General features: G+C 38.1%; 1 protein-coding gene and 1 long non-coding RNA gene across 2 annotated transcripts in view; one reads left to right on the top strand and one right to left on the bottom strand.

Annotated features, from left to right (window-relative positions):
* LOC109261596 (uncharacterized) overlaps positions 1–22,047 on the top strand; it is a 70,700-nt gene extending 48,653 nt beyond the window's left edge. Inside the window, exon 3 of the long non-coding RNA XR_008422551.1 lies at positions 20,111–22,047. This is a non-coding gene — a long non-coding RNA (uncharacterized LOC109261596). The remainder of the gene's footprint in view (positions 1–20,110) is intronic.
* The window catches only part of STRIT1 (small transmembrane regulator of ion transport 1), a 37,560-nt gene that overhangs the window by 8,435 nt on the left and 6,848 nt on the right, over positions 1–22,277 (bottom strand). The window lies entirely within an intron of this gene.

The following is a 22,277-nucleotide window of genomic DNA, read 5'->3' as shown; positions in this document are numbered from 1 at the left end:
CCAAAGCAGGCTCCAGGCTCTGAGCTGTCAGCACAGAGCTTGATGCAGGGCTCAAACCCATAGACTGCAAGATCATAACCTGAGCCAAAGTTGGGAACCACACAGGTGCCCTTGAATTGTATACTTTAAAAGAGTGAATTTTATGGTATGTGAATTATACCTCAATTTTTTAACAAGTTCAAATTAGTTCTTGAAACAAAAAAGTTTTAGAAAAGAACCCCAGACCTCGAAGGCAAAAAATCAGGGAGAGGTGAAACAGCATTGGGAGAAAGGACAACAAGGAGTTAGTGTGACTCCAGCAGGGTGAGCAAGGGGGATGGCAGTAAGGGAAGAGTCCAGGCAGTAAGGAGGCTTTATCAGCTATTGTTAGAATTTTGTTTTTTCCCTCTGAGTGAAACAGGGAGCCAACAGAAAGTTTTGAAGAGAGAGATTACATGATCAGACCTATAGTTCTGAAGTCTCATTTGTGGCTGTTTGATTGAGACCAAAGGTAGAAGCAGACTTGTTAGCGACTATTGTAATGATACAGATAAGAAATGGTGGAGACTTGGACCAGGGTGGTGGTCAGTTCTCATCAAGAAAGGTGACTATTAATGAGGACAGAAAGTAGTGTGGCACATTTACAAAGGTGTGACTAATATGGTTTTGATAGGTTGGGTGGGACTTTCCCATATTATGAATTTTTGTTGACCAAGTTGCTGTGTCAAGAAATTTGTGTGTCCAAAGTCCAAGCAAAAGGTTCAGCAAATTGCAATAGAATGTATTGAACAATATTTATCCAATCTGAGGTGTCCAAAATATGAAATGTATTGAGATTAATGAGTAAGAGGCAACAAAGGATTACAAACTACCTGATCCTCTTCCCGGGGACTCCTTACATGTCATAGAAAAGAAAGAGTGGCTCAAAGCAGCAGGGACTATGATAGTGAAGGAGGAGGGACTCAGGATCAAGTTTCAACACCATCTCTGGCAATCGCTGTGTGAACTTAAACAAGTCATGTGTACTCTGAGTCTATTTCTTTATTTGGAAAATGAGAGAAATAGCATACAAGGTTGTTGCAGAATTAGAGATAAATGGGTATTATGTGCTCAGCGCTAGCCTAACACGTAGTAGATTCCCAATACATGATATTTATTATAATTAAATTATCATAAGCAGAGATAAAGGTGAATGAGAAGCAACATGTACAAAGAACTAGATGTTCCCTGATACATGTAGCCACAGTCATTCCTGAGGGTTGTCTTAGATTATCTCTTCATCCTCAGGCCACATAAGGCGGGTTGTAGGAGTCCATTTTTCAACTCCCACTCACTTCCCAATGCACTTCTGATTTAGCTTCTGCCTGCATTTTGCTATTAAAACAGCTTGTTCCTAAGATCATGAAGATCTATTATCACGTAAATTCCATGTGGCCAAAGTCCATGGAAATTTTTCAGTCCTGATCTTACTTACTGATGACCTCTTGGTGTCACTTGGTTACTTTATTCTTCTTGAAATTCTTTCTTAGCTTCTGTGGCATCAGATTCTTCTGACTTTTCCCATTTTTAACTGTTCATTCTTAGTCTTGTATGTTTATCATCATCTACCCAAACATTAAAGATTTGTTCCTTGGTAAATATATCAGAACAGAGGTTTCGGGATACAAGAAGATGATTTGGAGAGAGCCAGTAAGTGAAATCACAAAGTCATGTGCATTTACAAGGCCCTGAGAGTTCCTTTCAGGGCCAGCTTCTTGGTATGCAACCTGTACCGTCATTTAGGACTCTGTGCTAAAAAGGCCCCCATGCTTGGCTTAATGCTCTGATGTCAGTGTCTTGAAATTCTTAATAATTTATCTTTGCTCTTGGGTTTCATCAGGGTTGATGGAGAAATGGAGCATGTGCACAAGCAGAAGGATATTCAGGAGACTGTGTATGCGTGAGGTATCGATCCAGCCACAGCTCGAGTATGCGCGGGCCCAGGCTCTAAGTCCTGTAACAGCATCCACATGGCAGTGGACACTGCGGGCAGGCCAGAGCCTCGGACAGTGCAGACCTGCGGGGAGCGGAGTTGTGGGGCCAGGCTGGGACCTGGGCAGAATGGAGCCCATGACAGCAGCAGGCATGCATGGAAAAGTGAAGTGACTTTTCCAATTTCACAGTCAGCCTCCTTACTTCCAACCTCTCACCTTCCTGCTGCGTTCCTGGTACCCATGACCTCTTTGGTGACATGACATGTTCAGTGATTTTACATGATTCATGACATGATGTGTTCAGTGATTATATATGAGAATCCTTTATTAGCCTACTGTAAAGTATAAAGGAATTTAAGGAAGAAGGCTGATAGATACCCAAAGGTGAGCATCTATGTATCCATTTCTTATTCTAAGACATTTTTCCCTAAACTTCAAGCCGTTGCCACCAGTACCCCCACCTTGCAAAATAGTATATGAAATATGATTTCAGTCTGAATCTATTTCTTGAACGTTTTCATATAGGTAAAGACAGAGGTAAATATAAAGTGTTTTTTTCAGTGTCATTCTTAATGTAGTACTCCTGTTCTTGGAGTCCGTAGCCTGAGCAATCTCTACTAACACAGACACAAAAGGTGCTATTACTTCAGATTGATGTTTATTGGCTGGGTTGGATGGTTTCATCACCCAGAGAATCTTTGTGTTTCAAAGATGCATTGGCTATCAAAGGGAATTATCTGCACAGATCTGATAGATTCCAATATTCTTTAAAAAAAAACTCATTACTGAGTCATGACAACAGGTTGAATACATGGACGGTAGAGTCACAGTGTCAGGAGTTTGAATCTCTGCTCTACTACTATGCTATTTGTGAGACCTGGAACAGGTTACTGCCAGAAAAATTCTTCATACTTGGAAATAAGGCAGGCAGATGGAGGCAGATTCTTTCAGTATCACATAGGGACAAAGGTCATTCAAGGATTGTCAAGACCCGTACTGTGTTCACCTCATTTTTACTATTGATTAAAGTTCCCATACTTAGGGAATTTACTTGATAACTTGTACATTTCTGTCCAGTAGAAATTCAAGTAATTTATGCCCAATGGAGCAGATAACCCCAAATCTCAATGGCCTGCTGGACATTAACCAGTTCTATATCTAGTTCATCAATCTCATCCTAGCATTTCTTTGTTATGTTGATGGTAAATACACTCTTAATGCTCTTTGAACTGATCATAACATCTTTTTCCCTCCTTAATTATGAATTCAATAAAATATTTGATACAGGTCCTTTTTATATGTGTCTGAGAGTTCTGATTTTATCTTTTTGAAAATTATGCTTTAACCTGACTTTACTCTCTTGGCCTCAGTTTTCTTGATCTGTAAAACAGAGATAAGACCAATTTATAGGATTATCATGAAAGTTAAGTGGCAAAGGTATATAAGGCACTTTGCACAGTCTGGAGCTTTGAAGGTGAGTTTGTGAAGAGAGTACAAAGCAGCTGGAATTGGGGATGTGGTCCAGTTCATCACTGAACACTTTAACACCCACATTTTACATTCTTGCCTGAAATGATTTTCTGCTTCTATAATCACATTCTTAAAAACCTTATTTGCTGACCCTTTGCTAATTATACACTTTATACCTCATGGAAATAATGTCCAGTGGGAACTATGTGTGGGAGCTGGGTGACCTTCATCACTGAAAGCTTTCCAGTGCTTGTTTCCAATAGTGCTCAGGCAGGTGTAGGGTTTTAAAGGCCCACGATATTGTCAATCAAATAAATTTAAACCAAAAGACAAACAAGTTTTTTCTCAGAGACCATGCATTAGCATTTCCGTATTTTCAAGTGGTAATTTTTCAGAACAAAAAAGGGGACATGAAAGCTGATATTTTCAATGAAGGATATGCTGAGGAAACCTATTCAGTTGTAAACATATTCTATAAACTGTTTAACACTTTCCCCTCCCTAAGAACTCTCCCTAAGAACTCTCAAAACTATGGAATCAAGTTTCTGATGTTTCCCATTTATTTTTATTAATAAAATTTTTTTAACATTTATTCATTTTCAAAAGAGAGAGACAGAGTGCGAGTGATGGAGGGGCAGAAAGAGGGTGACACAGAGTCCAAAGCAGGCTCCAGGCTGCCAGCACAGAACCCGATGTAGGGCTCGAACCCATGGACCCTGAGATCATGACCTGAGACAAAGTCAGATGTTCAACCGACTGAGCCACCCAGGTGCCCCCTGATATTTCCCTTTTACTACCCAAAGGTATACACCTATCCCACCCCCATACCCTAAACAAAAGGAACCCCAAATTTACCCATCAGAGCCAAAGGGCATTTTTACGGTTGAAGAAGTATACCTAGTTCTCTCCGCATGGTGGCAAAATTACTCCTGCTGGGGGCTGGGCTGTGTACAAAACAACAGAAAAATGCTCCTCTCCCAACACCCATTCCACACAATCTTTGAGAACTATAAATATAGGGTTGAGCAGCACAAAACCACAGAAGACAAATAGTTAAATAACTGTACTTTATGAACTACTCAGAACTCCTGGACAAATTGTTCTCAATCCTAAGGCTTTAAGCTCTAAGAGAGCAGCTTAACACAAAACTCAAAGGAGTGAATAATCACCATGCTTGAAGGACAGAGCCATCCTTGGCCTGCACATTTGCTCTGGTCCAGTGACTACATTTTTCTCCCGGCTCTTTGAACATGTGCTGTCCCAGAGGACTTGTGCTCCCCTTGCTGGCCAACATGCCTCCCAATGGGAAAGCCCTCATGGAGGCTTCACACAGCCTCACAAGTCAGAACCCCCGGGAACACTACAGAATCTATGAGAGTCACCCCAGGAGTAATTCTGTTCCCTAGACCTAGCCCTTCCCACCAGCATTCTGGTTCCTAAAACTATTATAATAGGAGACAAAATCTTTCATTCTATAAAGTTATAACCACTTTCATCTTTACTGTATTCTAAATCTCTATACATTTAAACCTATTTTCCAACACTTTATCGTGACATTTTCAAGCACATGGCAATGTTGAGATAGTTTTACATAATTACAAAATTTCCCATCTATGTGTACAAAATTTCATCAATACATCTGATTTTTTGATTTTCTGATTTTTTTCAAAATAAACTGCAGATAGCAGCACTCTTCCCTTTGAACAGTTTAGTATGCATGTCATTGGACAAGAGTCCAATACATTTTAATATTTTTTTCAAAATAAACTATATACAGTGAAATGTATAAATCTTAACTGTACATTAACTGAATTTGACAAATGCATGTACCTCTGTAACCTAAACTCTTTTTTTTTTTCATTTAAATCCAAATTAGTTTACATATAGTATAATAATGATTTCAGGAATAGAATTTAGTGATTCGTCACTTACCTGTAACTCCCTTGCCCTCCCTAATGCCCATCACCCTTTTAGCCCATCCCCCTTACCCAACACCCCACCAGCAACCATCAGTTTGTTCTCTGTATTTAAGAGTCTTTTATTGTAATCTAAACTCTTATTAGGATAGAGACCTGAATCTATTTCTTGACCTACTAGCTTTTATTAGTGACCTGTGTATTCACATACAAGTAACAATCTGTTTTAAATATCTTAGCTTTAAAATATATTTTAAAATCTGCATGTCTCATCCCCCTTTGTTGCTCTTATTTTCAGAACTATTTTTGCTATTCTGACAGATTTAATTTTTCTCTTGAATTTTCAAACCACTTAGTTCCCACAAAAAAAGAAAAAAAATAAAAATTAAAAACTCCTTATCTTTAATTAACTTGCATTAAGTTTAGGATTAACTTGGGGATGTGTGAAACTTCATAATATTCCATGTACCCTTCCAAGAACACGAAATGCTTTTCTATTTAGTGAAGACTTCTTTTATGTGTTAGAATTCTTTTCATAAAATTCTTGCACATTTCTTCTTGAGTTTATTTATGGGTTGTTTTTCTACATATGTTTTTTCCATTTTTTCCTTTTTTATATGAATTTTGTATACAAACAACTTTCCAAATTTGCTTATGATCGACAGTAATTTTCAGTTGATTTTCTTAGGTTTTGATATATAAATCATTATCTACAAACAATAATTTACCTTCTCTTTTCCAATTTCTATATCTCTTCCCCCCCTCTGCCCCCCCACATTTATAGTTGCATCAGTTAGAGCCAAGCTGTCATTAGACAGGCATTAGTGTTTTGAACAACTTTTATGTATCTCTTTCACAGTAAATGGCCTCTGAATATGGAAAAATGGCCTTCCTCTTTAGGGGGAGGGGATGGTTTTAGCAATTTACCTTTCCCTAAAAACTATTCCACTTCACCCCAATATTGAGTTGATCAAGAGTCAATTACTTCCATTTCCTCAGTATCCATGGTCATTTCCCCATCTCCTTTATTATTTTGTATAATTATGCTTTTCTCTTTTTCACTAGTTTTTCAAAGAGTCAACTCTTGAATTTATTTTTCGGGCTTATCATTTTCCTGTTTTATATTCATTAATTTTTGCTTTTAAATTTCTGAGTTACTTCCTTCAACTTTTCTTGGGTTTATCTCCTTGTCTTTTATCTAATTTTTAAAATGTGATGCTTACTTCATTAATTTTTGTTCATCTATAAAAACATTTAAGGTTGTGTATTTTTCCTTTGAGCACAGTTTTAGCTGTATCATGGGTTCTGATATGTCATATTTTAATTAATAATGTTTTCTAGATATTCTGACATATTACTTTTGATTTTCTCTTTGACAAAGGAATTGTTTGAGAGAATTTTTAAATTTCTAAGTGGTATTTTGCTTTTAAAATGAATCATGGAGGGGCCCCTGGGTGGCTCAGTTGGTTGAGCATCCAGACTCTTGATTTTGGCTCAGGTCATGATTCCAGAGTCATGGGATCCAGCCCTGCCTTGGGCTCTACGCTGAGCATGGAGCCTGCTTAAGATTCTCTCCCTCTCTCTTTGTCTCTGTCCCCTCCCCTACGTGCTCACTCTCTCTCTGTTTCTGTCTAAAGTAAAAAAATAAATAGGGATGCCTGGGTGGCTCAGTCGGTTGAACATCCAACTTCAGCTCAGGTCATGATCTCACGGACTGTGTCCCACGTCTAGCTCTGTGCTGACAGCTCAGAGCCCGGAGTCTGCTTCAGATTCTGTGTCTCCCTCTCTCTGTCCTTCCCCCACTCCTACTCTGTCTTTCTTGATCTCTCAAAAATGAATAAACGTTTAAAAAATGTTTTTAAATAAAAAATAAATGAATCATGGAATAACACTTTTTATAGGACAAAAATTTTAATAAACGATACTAAGTATTTATGCATCTGTTCAGGGAGTGTTGTTTCCTATAAGTGCTAGCTTTGTATTTGTGACCCAAATACACTGACGTATTTATTCCTTAATTATCCTCTTTTATTATAGGAAATCAAGTCTCAGAGAGATTAAGCAATTTGTCAAACACCACATAGATCTCGGAATCAAAATAATAGAGCAGGATGCCTGCCACGGCCAACACAATCCTACCTCCCCAGACTGCATCACTAGAACCATATGAGGAAACAAAACACAAATTACCTACCATCTAGAGGAAATACATGCCCAACACACCACCATAAACATGCAGTCACTGAGGATGTCATGGATGCCCATTGAGAAATGCAGATAAGTAATTGCACATTTCCTACAAGTACAAGGCTTTTAGAGATTTCACATGTTGGGAGTGCTCCAGGACAGTGATTCTGCTTTTGGAGTTCTTTCCGATTTTAAGGTATTCCTCGAAGAGGTTCATTTCCTTGTTTCACTCTCACCATCAGGAATCCTTTTTCATACCCAACCTAATTACTGCATGCTGAGGGTTAGCTCTCTCTTCGGGATTCTTCAGAGATGGAGAACAGCTGGTCCCTATTCTCTGCATAATAACTCCTTGTAAACTTGAGGGAGGCCTTCCATAGTCATTGTCTCCGGGATAAATAATCCTAATCTCTAAATCCTACATTTTTGCAAAAATATTTTCTAAAAATGTGGTTATTTTCATGCCAGGTAAGGACAGTGTTTATGCAGCCCACATAAGGTCATTGTGTTGACCATTCATGAGCTACTGCATGGTGAGGTGGTGAAGGTCATTGCAACACGGCTGTTTTCTGGTGTCTCCAAGTCTGTTCAGGCCTCCTGTGGCCTTTTAACCTAGGTCATAAGCTTCAAAGCATTTGGCATCCATCTCCCACACTTAAGGTGCTGAGGAAAATCAAGGCCATCTGGGTGGCTCAGTCGGTTGAGCGTCTGCCTTTGGCTCAGGTCATGATCTCACAGTCTGTGAGTTCCATCCCCATGTCGGGCTCTGTGCTGACAGCTCAGAGCCTGCAGCCTGCTTCAGATTCTGTATCTTTCTCTCTCTCTTTGCCCCTCCCCTGTTTGTGTGCTCACTCGCTCTGTCTCTCAAAATAAATAAACATTTTTAAAAATTAAAAGTGCTGAGGAAAATCAAAGTTGCACATGATGATGAAAGAAGATATGAGAAAAGCATGTAGACAGCAGAAAAATATGAGAGGTTTGTGGTGATTTGTGTGAAGTGCATTTATTCTTAATTTTAAAAAGCAGGAAAACTTATCTGATAGCATAGAAAGGAAATAAAATGAACACCCAGGATCTGTGATAACAGAGTAAATTTTTTTTAAGGCAAGAAAAGAAAGATAATCCATCCAAGTCTCTTCCCATACAGAACGCTAGAATGATTTCAGGCATCTCTAGAAATCATATGATAATGACAGAAATCTAGCTGCATGTTAATTATAGAACAAAAAGTGGAGGGAATTGGGTTACTGTATGGAAGAAAGTATCATAATTACAGAAGTGATTTTTGTATATAAAATCAATGCCTACAGTATATTACTTGAAAAAATAATTTCTATAAGGTTTCACCAATAAGTATTAGTAAAAATAATTATCAAGAGCTTCATTCATCCAGTGGCCCCACTAACACCTAGAACTTCAAAATCTTTCACTAGATCTTTATGGGAAGCAAAGAAATTAAAGCCTTTACATAAATGCATGGGAGATCTTCTGGTTTCTCCCTAAAGTTGTGTATCAATCTATCCACATTCCACCAGACAGAATTCAGTCACAAGTTTAATGCGAAGGAAGGTTAGTAAATATCATCTGTGTGTCCAAGTACCTACCTAGTCTCTGCTACCATATTTATCTTTATGACTAAAAAAATGCTTTGTGCATGGGTGCTTAATAACAAATTAATATTAATTAACACAATGAAATATGTATTAATACAAAGCCATATTTCCTTTGAAAAGTAAAATCTACTGCAAATGACATATCCAATAAAGGGTTAGTATCCAAAATATATAAGGAATTTATAAAACCCAACACCCTAAAAACAAATAATCCAATTAAAATATGGGCAGAAGACATGAATAGACCTTTCTCCAAAGAAGACATACAGATGGTCAACAGATACATGAAAAGATACTCAACATCACTGATCATTAGGGAAATGCAAATCAAAACCACAATGAGATATCACTTCACACCTGTCAGAATGGCTAAAATGAAAAACACAAGAAACAACAGGTGTTGGCAAGGATGTGGAGAAAAAGGGACACTCCTGCACTGTTGGTGAGAATGCAAACTGATGCAGCCACTCTGGAAAACGGTATGGTGGTTCCTCAAATAGTTAAAAATAGAACTACCCTATGATCCAGCAATCACACTACTGGGTATTTACCCAAAGAACACAAAAGCACTAATTCAAAAGGATATAGGCACCCCTGTGTTTATAGCAGCACTATTTACAATAGCCAAATTATGGAAGCAGACCAAGTGTCCATCAGCTGATGAATGGATAAAGAGGGAATGGTATATATATGCAATGAAATACTATTCAGCCATAAAAAAGAATGGAATCTTGCCATTTGTAATGGCATGGATGGAGCTAGAATATTATGCTGAGCAAAATAAGTCAGAGAAAGACAAATATCATATGATTTCACTCAGATGTGGAATTTAAGAAGCAAAACAAGCAAGCAAAGGAAAAAAAATAATAAGAGAGAGACAAATCAAGAAACAGACTTTTCATTATGCAGAACAAACTGATGGTTACCAGAGGGGAGGTAGGTATAGGGATGAGTTAAATAGGTGATAGGGATTAAGGAGTGCACCTGTGATGAGCACTGGTGATGGACTGAAGTGTTGAATTGCTATATTGTATACCTGAAACTAATACAACACTGTATGTTAACTAATTGGAATTAAAATAAAAATGTAAAATAAAAAATAAACATAAAGGGACACCTGGGTGGCTCAGTCAGTTAAGCATCAGGCTCAATTTTGGCTCAGTTCATGATCTCACAGTTTGTGAGTACGAGCCCAGCATCGGGTTCTGTGCTGACAGTGTGGAGCACTTGAAATTCTCTCTCTCCCTCTCTCTCTCTGCTCCTACCCTGCTTGCTCTCTCTCTCTCTCTCTCTCTCTCTCTCTCAAAGTAAAATAAATAAACTAAAAAAAGTATTTTAATTAAAAATTAAAAAATAAAAAATAAAAACTAGAATAATCTAGAACTAGCATTTCATATAAGGTCATCTACAAATTTCAGTTTAAACAATGTATGTCTCATATCTTATGAATGTATAATGAAATTTGACAGTTGGCTAACCAAATTTTTAACCAGGGTTTCTAAAAGAAAATAATTTAAAATAACAAAAGTATATATGTTACTTGATGTTTTTTCATACTTAGACTTTATTATTATCTATATTAGCTAATATAATATAGATTCCTTTTCTAGTTCATTTTTTAAGTTTTCTTCTTTGTGAACTTTTGAGTTGCTTGAATTTTAAAATAAAAATCATGCAACACTTACATAAATAATAAAATCATTATTCTTAAAAAATTAATGTAAAATCACATATTGGCTTTCTCTATATAGCATTCTAACAAGGAAGAAAGACAAAACAGCAATGCTGATCAACGGCAAAATGCTTTAATGTTTAATTTGACCTCTGACAGCTTTAAAGAGATGCTTTTAAAGCAGTTATTATCACATGCTTCTTTCTTAGGAAAAAAAGGGGGAAAACAAAGCTAACCTGTCTGTGATGAGTCTTACATCATGTCTCAAATGCTGGCCATTTGGAATTTACCAAGATCAACTGAATGTTTCTTTCTATAAGAAAGAAAAATAAATGGTTAATACCTTCAGCAGATCAATTAAATTACCAGGCAGCTATCTTCCCAACTGCCTATGCTGACATTGTTCTGAAATTAACTATTAGACTTAGTTTAGCTATTGATAGTATATTGCTCAAAAATAACTAGTTTCAACAACTTCTATGTTTTTCCCCTTCATTCCTTTCTGAATGCCAAAGTTCCTTTCACTAATGGATTGCTTATCATATGCTAAGGAGTCCATCACCAGAATAAAGGTAGAGATGGAATGTGGTCATGATGAAATTGCTATATTCCATTGCAGAGGTGATAAAAATGCAAGGTGCCTCATAAATATTTCTGACCCATTTGCTTACAGGGATGGGGGTATTGATGGTTTGGAAATCTCTGGCTGTAAAAAAAGCATTTCAGTTTATTCTATGCCATCAAGTAGCCTTTTGTTGAAGTAGAGTTTCATGGGTGAGTTATTACTGGGAAATCTGCCTTTAGAACATTAGTAATGCAATAAATTCCATCCAGCCCATCTAGGTTATTTTGAGCAGAACAATGTCTAAATGAGCCAACTGCATTTCACCAAAGATATTATATTCTATTCAGAGGCTCATATGTGATCTTCTTGGTCCTTGTCTTTTTGAGATTCAGAATGGCAGAAATAGTCATGATGGGAGCTTCTTTTTAGGGAATTTCAATCAAAAGATGACATAAAAAATTCACTGAACAAAAATTTGTAGTTAAACCAAGTAACTGAACTGATCATTATAAGCTATTGAATCACATTGCAGCTCACGAAACTTGCATATGAGATCCATGAAGATATTTTTGTCTTGAATATGAAGGTTATAGCATGTTCTTTCAGATTTGTATGGATACTATGGAATCATAGTTCTATAGCTGTACTATGTATATCTGTTTTGTTTTCAAATCAGACTCAAAACGCATTGATATAAGGGATGGCATATAAGAGGCATTTCAACTTTGGAGTCAGATGTCTTGTGTTTCAGTAATGGCTCTGCCACTCAGCTGTGTGGCCTTGGACAAATTACATAGCAATCCTGTGCCTCACTGTTCTCCTCTGTAAGAGGAAGACAATAAAAGTATCTATTTTTTTGAGAATTAAATGTTTGCTCCTACTATTATTATTCTCCTTCTGTTATGTTCTGACACACAGCATCCTGCAGAATAATGGGACCACAGGAGGCACTCAGTATATATTCATTGAATAAATTGTCCCAGGTAGATTTCTTACGGCTATAGAGACATGTAGTAGTAGCCTAGTGTGGGGTAAGGGTAGGCAGGGATCGCAAGTTAGGGAGAACTGAAAACTCAGTTTATCTGAAATATAAACTTTACTAAGCAATTGTTTTAGTTTTCTCATTAGTAAAATGGTGCCAAGAATATGATCTTAAAAGATCATTGGAATTAGAAACAATATATGGTGAGCGCTGGCAAAATATCGACCACTCAATAGATGATAGCTATCACTAGCTAACACTATGATCTATTTCTATTCCCAGAACACCTTTGACACTAAATGTCAAGGGTGGTGGTTGGTTTCCCATATCAACAACAAATTCTCCAACGCTTACAATTGAATTGTAATTCAGTTCTGACACTACCTGGAATTAGCACACACCCACAAGAGTTTAGTCCCACAAGACTGCCACCACTTCACACACCAGTTTCAAAGTCCAGGCTTCCTGTACTTCTGACCTACCGGCTGTAAATGGAGGGTTCCCATGACCCTCTCCTCAGGTTTGATAATTTTCTAGGATGGCTCACAGAATTCAGGAAAATAGTTTACCTACTATGACTGGTTTAGTCTAAAGCATATAATTCTGGAACAGCCAAATGTAAGAACTATGCAGGGTAGGGTAAGGGGGGCAGCACAGAGCTTCTACACCTCTCTGGGTGCACCATTCTGTCAGCATATCGATGAATTCTCCAACCCGGAAGCTCTCTGAACTCTACTGTTTAGAATTTTTATGTTTCAGAATTTTTTAGGCTTTATTATTTCATTATGCAGGAATGATTGATTAAAGCATTGGTCATTGGTGATTAACTCAATTTTCAGCCCCTCTCCCCTCCCTGAGATCAGAGGGTGGGGCTGAAAGTTACAAACCTCTAATCACAGGGTTGGTTCCTCTGGCAACCAGTCCCCTACCTCTAAGGGTCACCTCTTTAGCATGACTCTGGTATAGTTGAAAGAGGCTTGTTATGAATTACAAAAGATGTTCCCCCCATCCCTTTCATTCAGGAAATTCCAAGGATTTTAGGAGCTCTGCCAGGAACCAGAGAAGACCAAATATACATTTCTCATTATATTACAGTATCACACGAACATGTGCAGAATGATGCTATGAAGAATGACAACGCTGACCTGCAGACATGATCTCACCACATTTTATAAATGTCTACCTTGTGCAACACTGTGCTGTTGATATGGGCTTGAGAGAGATGGAAAACATATGACTTCTGTTGCTCATCGTCTGTTGAGAAGTAGGATTTTAAAAAGATGGTAAAATACATAATTTTTGCAAAGGCAAAGTCAAATGACAAAACTAAAGTTAGTAACAAGTTTATTGTCCTTTGTTGAAGGCAAAACAATCCATGGATTGAGGGAGTTCAATGTCTCACAAGCAGTGGAACACTCTTCCTGAAGGATTTGGATCAAGAGCAAACTTTATAGAGCATTAGAAGTAGTAACAGGTTGGGGGGCCCGGGGGGCTCGGTCGGTTGAGCATCCGACTTCGGCTTAGGTCATGATCTCATGGTTCGTGAGTTCGAGCCCTGTGTCGGGCTCTGTGCTGACAGCTCGGAGCCTGGAGCCTGCTTCAGATTCTGTGTCTCCCCCTCTCTTTGCCCCATCTCCACTCATGCTCTCTGTCTTAAAAATAAATTAAAAAACATTAAAAAAAAAAAAAAGAAGTAGTAACAGGGAGGGGTGTCTGGATGGTTCAGTGGTTAAACATCTGGCTCTTGGTTTCGGCTCAGGTCATGATCTCATGGCTGGTGAGTTTGAGCCCCGGTTGGGCTCTGTGCTGTCAGTGCAGAGCCTGCTTGGATTCTCTCTGCCCCTTCCCCACTCACTCTCAAAATAAAAACATAAACATTTTTTTTAATTTTTTTTTTAACATTTATTTATTTTTGAGACAGAGAGAGACAGAGCATGAACGGGGGAGGGTCAGAGAGAGGGAGACATAGAATCTGAAACAGGCTCCAGGCTCTGAGCTGTCAGCACAGAGCCCGATGCGGGGCTCGAACTCATGGACTGCGAGATCATGACCCGAGCCGAAGTCGGCCGCCCAACCAACTGAGCCACCCAGGCGCCCCCATAAACATTTTTAAAAAAGAAGTGGCAACAGAAAATGGGGCATGATTGGCTGGTGCTGTATATCTGACCTCATTTAGAGAAATCAAGGAATAAGGAAATTAGTATTTGGATATTGGGTGACTGGATATACGTGTTTCTGGTCAAGGGGGATGTTATAGAAACACAGAAATTGGTTTGCTGACATAGCACCTTGGTCAGGAGTGGCTTCATCTTGGACCTAAAATTTATTTCCACTGTGTGAATTTCCAAAACTTACTCAAGAGCAAGTAGAAAAACATAAATATAGATCAATAACCATATTGTAGTAAAACATGACCAGGCCTGTTTTGTTAACACCTTGAGTAGATACAATAGCACAGCAAAAAATTAAAAACTAGGTTATATATAAGATGCTTTGTAAATATCAGGTACCTCAGTGGTGCAAAGTGGTACTCAAAAAAAATCTTAATCTGGAAACTGAGTAACATGGTTTAAGTGAAATAGAAATGTGTTTTTTCAGTACAGGTCCCTGAGATTTGATATACACCCACCTATACCCTGCCCCCCCACCACTCCTACCCCCTGTAAGAGGTGATATCAGGCAGTCAGCTGCCAGGCATGGATTCTCCAACCTCATAGACCCTTGTCTTCATGTGGACTGCTAAAGTCACTAAAGTTCAGCATTCCTTTATGAAAAGCAAGGGTGGTTCCAGAAAGTCCAATTTATTCACATCATCATTAATCTTTGATCTCCTTGCATCCCTTGAATTGCCTATTTGCTGGTTAGGAAGTCCAACATAGAAAAAGTTATGTTGCATAAGAAAGTTGTATTTATTTTTTTAATGTTTATTTATATTTGATTTTGAGAGACACAGACAGAGACAGAGAGAGGGAGAAAATTCCAAGCAGGCTCCATGCTGACAGCACAGGGTTCCATCTCATGAATCATTAGATCAGGACCCGAGCTGAAATCAAGAGTCAATTGCTTAACCGACTTGAGCCACCCAGGGGTCCTAAGAAAGTTGTGTTTAAAAAACAAAAAAGGTGGGGCTCCTGGGTGGCTCCTTCATCTGAGCATCTGACTTGTGGGATCAATCCCCCTATAGGGCTCTGTGCTGACAGCACTGAGCCTGCTTGGAATTCTCTCTCTTTCTGCCCCTTCCCCCATCCTCAAAATAAATAAATAAACTTTTAAAGAAAAAGGATAAAAATAAAATTTTATTGCTCAAAAAATAATTCTCATGGAACCTCAAATGTGGGATGACTTTTGTCATCTGGCCCATCTTACACAAGAAGAATTAAGAGTTACAAATCCTTGCAATTTTTTGTAGTGACTTTCAAAGCATGGGTGGGGGGGAGAAATTCTAAAACTTCCAATTCATTTTACAAAGCTGGAAAAACTACCTAAAATATTATAATCAAAAACAGAACTAAGGTCAACATTTCCAAAACTGATCCAGAAATCCCTCTTTCAAATGCACACTAATGAATCATGCACACACAAAAACAATTTTGTGATCAAATTATCTAGATAAGTGACACTATGATATCCCTTTCTTGAAGACTCATAATACAGGATCTGAGAAGTTCTACAGTGAAGAAATCAATTTAACCAAAGATTTCCCCAATTGATTTGGCTGTAAGCAATCACTACCTTTTTGTGGCCCAAAACCTTTCCCAAAGCAAAGAAGGTACCAGATGCCAAAACAACGATGATCAACGCCATTTGGAAAGATATCAGATTTCATCAGGACAGGAAACATAAGGTGATATCCCTTGCCCCAGCTATTAATAATGAATTTGTTATACCTCATAAGTTTGACAAATAGTTACATGATTCTCCATTTATACACTTATATGTTTAATTCCTATTGAGATCTTTCAAAGGGCATTGTATTCCCTTAAATATCAGCATCTGTGCACTTTTTTTTTTTATTTTTTTCCCCCATCAGCTTTGAGAGACACAAGTGAAATTTGGAAGACCCCAAATTTGGAAATTTGGAAATAGCCCCAGAGAGAAAGGTTGAGCAACCCAGTTAGAAAGAGTAAGAAACAGAACTTATTTTCTGAAACTTCTAACCAGAGGTCTCTTTAACTTTGACACCCAAGTAGAGACATGGATGGAATAGAACAGGCTTCCAAGACAGGTTATGGAAACCCAGTGTAATTCCTTTACCAGATTACTCTCTCAACTCTATAAATAGCATATGTGTCTCAGATGCCATTTGAACATTAGGCTTTGCTTCACCCTGACCATAGCCATGTTGTCTCTCTGCCAACTCCAAGATGGCAGCATCAGGCTTTTACTGGAAATGTTTTCTATAGCCTGCATAGTGGATGCTAATGATACAGTTCCCTGCCCCTGCCTGAACAACCCCATGATTTTCATAATATCAATCCATACAGACAGTGGTCATTTGATAAGGAAAAGCATCCATTCTGTAAACTGTATTGAGCTATGAACACCTTGAGCTTGAAAAAAAAACAAACTGAAAAATGTCAAATATTGCATCCCATGCACGAAAAATTGGGGAGCTTCAGCCTAAAATAAATTTTTAAATACACCTTGATTTTATTACTAAAGAGACAGATTTTGTTTCATAAAAGATATTACAAAGTTTCAAATTCCTCTATTTCCTAGAGAAATAGAATTTATGTCATTTATTTATATATTTGATACATCTATCAATTGAAATTTCTAGGTGCCATTTTGATATAAAATCTATTTTGTTTCATTTGTTAATTTCTAAATCTGGCAAGAGATCATCATGATAAAAGCACAATACTTTCTTTAAGAGGCATATGTCAACAATCTCAGTTGAATATCTCTTGTGGCTTAGTTAAAAGGTGGACAAAAGTTACTAAGTTCAATTATGACTCCCCCCAAAAAATCCTAAAAATGGATTTATAAAAATGGATTTTTCATGCAAGGTACAGGGCATGTGCATATAAACTGGTACAAAGTAGTACCAGTTTAGGCTATTTCTTTGAAATTTTCATTGTTATTTATGTGTGTGGTTTGAGTCACAACAGTGAAGAAATAAATCATAAGGAAAAAAATCCAGTTCTATGTGTGTTCGGCTGCACTAATTATTTCTTATGAACAACATCAAGCATTTTAATTTTTCATTCTAATGAAGATGAAAAAAGCTAGTGGATAAATCATATAAAGACACTATTAAAAGAGGCCATGATTACCATACTGAACAATATTTTATAATTTTCTAAAGACCATTCCAATATATCCAAAGAAGGAATGAGGTTTTAGGAATATTTGCAATAAGTAAAAGAGTCATTTATTTTTTTTATTTTAGAATTTTCTACTAGACACTAAAGTGAAAAATACAAATACTAAATTTTTTGTGTTAATATTCCAGACAGTCAATATTAACTTTTCCAGAAGAGTTTATCTTACTAGGATTGAGCATGGACACTGAGGAAGCTCACACCATTAAATGGGAAAACAGTTCCCATTCAGTCTGTTTGCAGGGAAACAGACTGTGAGTCCGAGGTTAGCACCCAGGAGGCTTCCCTGGGGGCTCTGAGGAATGACATGGTGAGGTAAAAAAGAGATGTGGAACTGGGCAGAAGGCGAGGTTAAACTGTGATGCAGCTGTGATCAAGATCTCAGTCAGCCTCAGTGAATCCCATAGGAGGCCATGAAGCTGGGATGGCCCTCAGGGCCATGCAAGCTTGAGACAAGGAGGCCAGGCCTTTGTACCTCCACATCGACCGGATTTTGGACGAAGGCCACCCTAGGAAGGAGATGGAAACTGGGGCAAGGTCACCCCCTAAGGCTAAGAGCAATGCCTGGGGAAGGACTCAGCTGTGAACTGGCAGGCCGTGATCCTTGGGGCAGCTGGTGGACTGAAGGAGTCCTGGGCATTGCGTAAAGCCACTACCTGTCCCTGGTGTGGTGGACCGTTACCAATCAGCGATATTGAGCTGCAAGAATTCCTGACATTAGTAAAATGCAAAGAGAACTTCATTTCATGCTTGTCTACTCAGGTAAAATCCAAAGAGGAAAAATCACCAGGACAAAAAAAAAAAAAAAAGCTGGAGTATAAGTTTGGTAAGAGCAGAAATAGATGTAATGCCATTCTGAGATCACTGACCTCTGCTGAAGTCTGATACTTATGTATTTAGAGTCTATCCCCCACCACATGCACATACCATACACAGCATGATCCTTGAGTCAAGAAAATTTCATCTAGCAATAGCTCCTGGCCAGACAAGTGTGACATCACCCTGATGAGCAGACATCAAGTGAAGAACTCTGCATGCCATTAGATACTCAGGCCCAAATTCAAAACATGTGCTCATAGGTAGATAATATGAATGCACAAGGACATTGACTTAGCCAGGAACATTTTATTTCCCTCATTACAGTGTTTCGGCTGCCGAGGAAGTTCTGTTTCCAAACACCTAATCCCAATAAAATGTAAAATGTAAAATGTAAACTATTTCTTTTTCCTCAGTCTTCACTGCTTCTCAAAACTAGAATGGCTCGCACCAGCCACCCCACCAAATTCCCTGAAATTTTTTTGCTAATTAACAAAATATAATACAAACAAGTACATGTTGCCGTCAGTTACATTCACTAAAACCAACCTGAAAAGCAGAAAATCATTAATTATTTTTAAGTCAAATGTACAGAATATTAGAAATTGCATTGATTTTTTTAGTGGCACAGTTTGGGGTATAATACGTGAAATCTGTCATGCATTTTTCCTCAACCAGAAGCCTACCTTTTTTTTCAAGGTTAATACACACAAATAGTTTCAGAATCATTTCTACACCTAAGATACATTGACTAAGCTATTATCTGTGAAGCATACAGTGGCAGAGCAAGAAAGGATCTTAGGTTGCCTAGTTTGACCTGTTTTACAGATAGGAAAGTGAGACCAGAAATGGGAAGACACTAACCAAAGGACGTACAGCTAATTAGTAGCCACTGACACAAGGAAACCCAAATCCCAGAGCGGGGTTCCTTCTGCAATAATAGCTTCATTAAGAAGCTATTCATTAATAGCATTCAGAAGTTTCAATGCATTCTTGTTTTCTACCATCACTGCAACCAGTTCACACTGAATCTAGTAGGGGATTGTAGTTCCTAAAGTGGTAGGCAACACTAATGTTTAAATGTTTAAGCTACTTCAGTGTTTTGTGTGCAATCCAGGAAACTGTAGCCAGATTTTATATCTCGGGTAAACCTGTTTATGTCTTTTGCCTGGCCCTCAAAGCTGGGAAATGTGGTCACTGAGTCACAAAATTCAAATGCATCTAATATAAGTTCTTTACCTCGGCCCTAGGCCCATGCAGGATAGCTAAGCCCACGAGTGTCCTGTGTTGACAGAGCTGGCGTCTCTAATAGCTTCCAGCAATGTTCTGCCTGGCAAGAGGTTTCCAACTTGAGAGGACGCATGGCCTACAGCCAGCACCGATCATATAGCATGAAAAAATTAAAACCAGAATATAATTTCAAAATCTGTAAGGCATTTTGAATGCCTGGCTTAACCGTGCACTGCAATTTTCATTCTAGCCTTCATACTTTATTCAGAACAGGATTTTGTGTGAGAATGTTTCAAGAGACTACAGAGGGAAAAAAACTCCATCATCACACATCTTCCCATACCTTTAAGCTTCTCTTAGCCATCTTTTCCCTTTTATTCCAGGTCTTTCAAGACAACAGAGAAAAAGAAAAAAAAACAATATACTTCTGCTGAGCATATTTTGTATATCACCGGTGGCGGATTAGCTCATTCCGTGCTCGTGAAGCTAAGGTTAAAAGTTCACCTGCAATAAGAGCTAATGACCTGCACTCTGACTTATGGCCCTAGACAGTGTTCCAGAACCTCATTACTTCTCTAATAAAAGATAGTAGGAAAACCTGATACATGAGTGAATGGCCTCCTCACAGGACTGGAAAATATCTTCAATGACACATCCTCCCCTGGAGGGCAGTATCACCATTCTTACATAAAAAGAGCAGAGGTGCTGACGTTTTTAAGAAACAAATTGCCTTCCAGGCCTCACCCTGAACGCTGGGGATGCAGTAATGAAGAAGTTAGGCACAGTCCCTGCCTTCTCAAAACTGTATTCTGAATTCTGCTTCTTCTGGGAGGCCTGTTGGAAAAGTTCACCTAACTCTGATTCCTTCTCGGAGCTTCTTCAGCAGGCAGGGTCTACAACTCAATGTTACAGGAATATTGGACTGGCACTGGCATTCTGCTTACTTCACTATCATTCATTCCTGCAATGCTATTAGTGTCATTTCCCTGGCTAGATTACACAATCTTTGATATCAAGAACCATTGCTTTTTATTCTCTATCTTGCTTGATACAAGCAAGATACAATTGATACAACTGATATTAATTAGCTGTCGCCTTTTTTTGTCTCTGTTAAGCAGCTGAAAAAAATTATAGTTACGGAAAACCGAGTGATTTCAGACAAAGTTTGGACTGATAATTCATTTCCTTGAAAATTACCTTTCAAAACTTAGAGAATAATCTAATATTGATCCACATAATATGCAAAGCCTAGACATAAACTTATAAGTAATATATTCATACATGAACGTTAATACATAGTCTCTGTATAATATCAAGTAAAAAATAAATTATTAACACTTCATAAGCATAGGAAAGAAAATAAAGATAGACACCAAAATACTAAGTGAAACCATATGAAATCGTGGCTTGTGTTGCTTAAGAATGTTCAGCTTCTAGCAAGTCTGTGGTTAAACCTGTTATTAATCATGTTTGGTTCTCAATGTGGACTTTATAAGTGAATTAAAATGCTCTTCATATGTTAGGGTATCTCTATTACTTTTCTGTTTTCCTCCAGTGAACATTTACAGTAAAATTAGAAAAACAATTTAAAAATTATTCTGATTTATTGACCATACTAGTAAAGGATCCTTTTTTAAAAATCTATGAAAAGACGGCCCTGTCACAGGAAGTCTGGCATCTATTTTCCTGAGTCTTGGTCAATCCAGCTCAGCGCTCCTTGAGAAGGCAGCTCTTTAGTGTCTAACACCCTCTAGTGAGCAGATCGCAAACCCTCGGTTCATTCTTGTAATTACGCTTGAGAACGGAGGGTCCCTATCCAGCATGGTTACTAACAGTTTTTAATTGCAGAGAATTGCAAGCATGCCTTACTAAATGAGCTCAGTTTTTGTTTTTTCAGACCATGTGAGTTCAATATTTCTACTCTTAATGGGTCCAGCTCTTATTTGACTTTCAGACTCAGAGCACAGTGCCACAACATTTAGGACATCAGGGTGAGCTACATAATCCATGACATTTCTAACTTCAGTGCAACCTATCTCTATTACCTACTGCACTTGCTGCAGGGATAATGCCCACATGACTGACAGGAAGAACCACATTTGTAGCCAATACAGGAGGGCTGGTGGGGATTATTAAATGCCACATGATGGAGCTGTGCTCCTGAGCCAAACATGGCTTTGCATAGTTGGTTTTTATTCAGAAACTGGATAAATGTCATCTATACACTTTCAATTTGCCTTCTGTTGCACTCATACTGTGGGTTTACGTTAATTGTGAAAACTTTCATTCTATGCATCAAATAAATGAACATCTAAATATATGTACTCATTTATAATTTGTACTTCACTCACTTCCTAAATTTATTAACCATTGCATTCTGAGGTTGAATTTCTTCTTGAAAAAAAAAAACTTAACTTTATTTGAGAGACAGAGAGAGAGAGGCAGAGAGAGAGAGAGAGAGGCAGAGAGAGAGGGAGAGAGAGAATCCCAAAGGCTCCGTGCTGTCAGCGAAAGGCCCGACGCGGGGCTGGAACGTGTGAACTGTGAGAT

The sequence above is a fragment of the Panthera pardus genome, unplaced genomic scaffold (genome assembly GCF_024362965.1).
Source record: "Panthera pardus isolate Hobbes unplaced genomic scaffold, ASM2436296v1 HiC_scaffold_16, whole genome shotgun sequence".
In the NCBI taxonomy this organism is placed as follows: Eukaryota; Metazoa; Chordata; class Mammalia; order Carnivora; family Felidae; genus Panthera; species Panthera pardus.
This window is presented reverse-complemented; position numbering and strand designations above follow the sequence as displayed.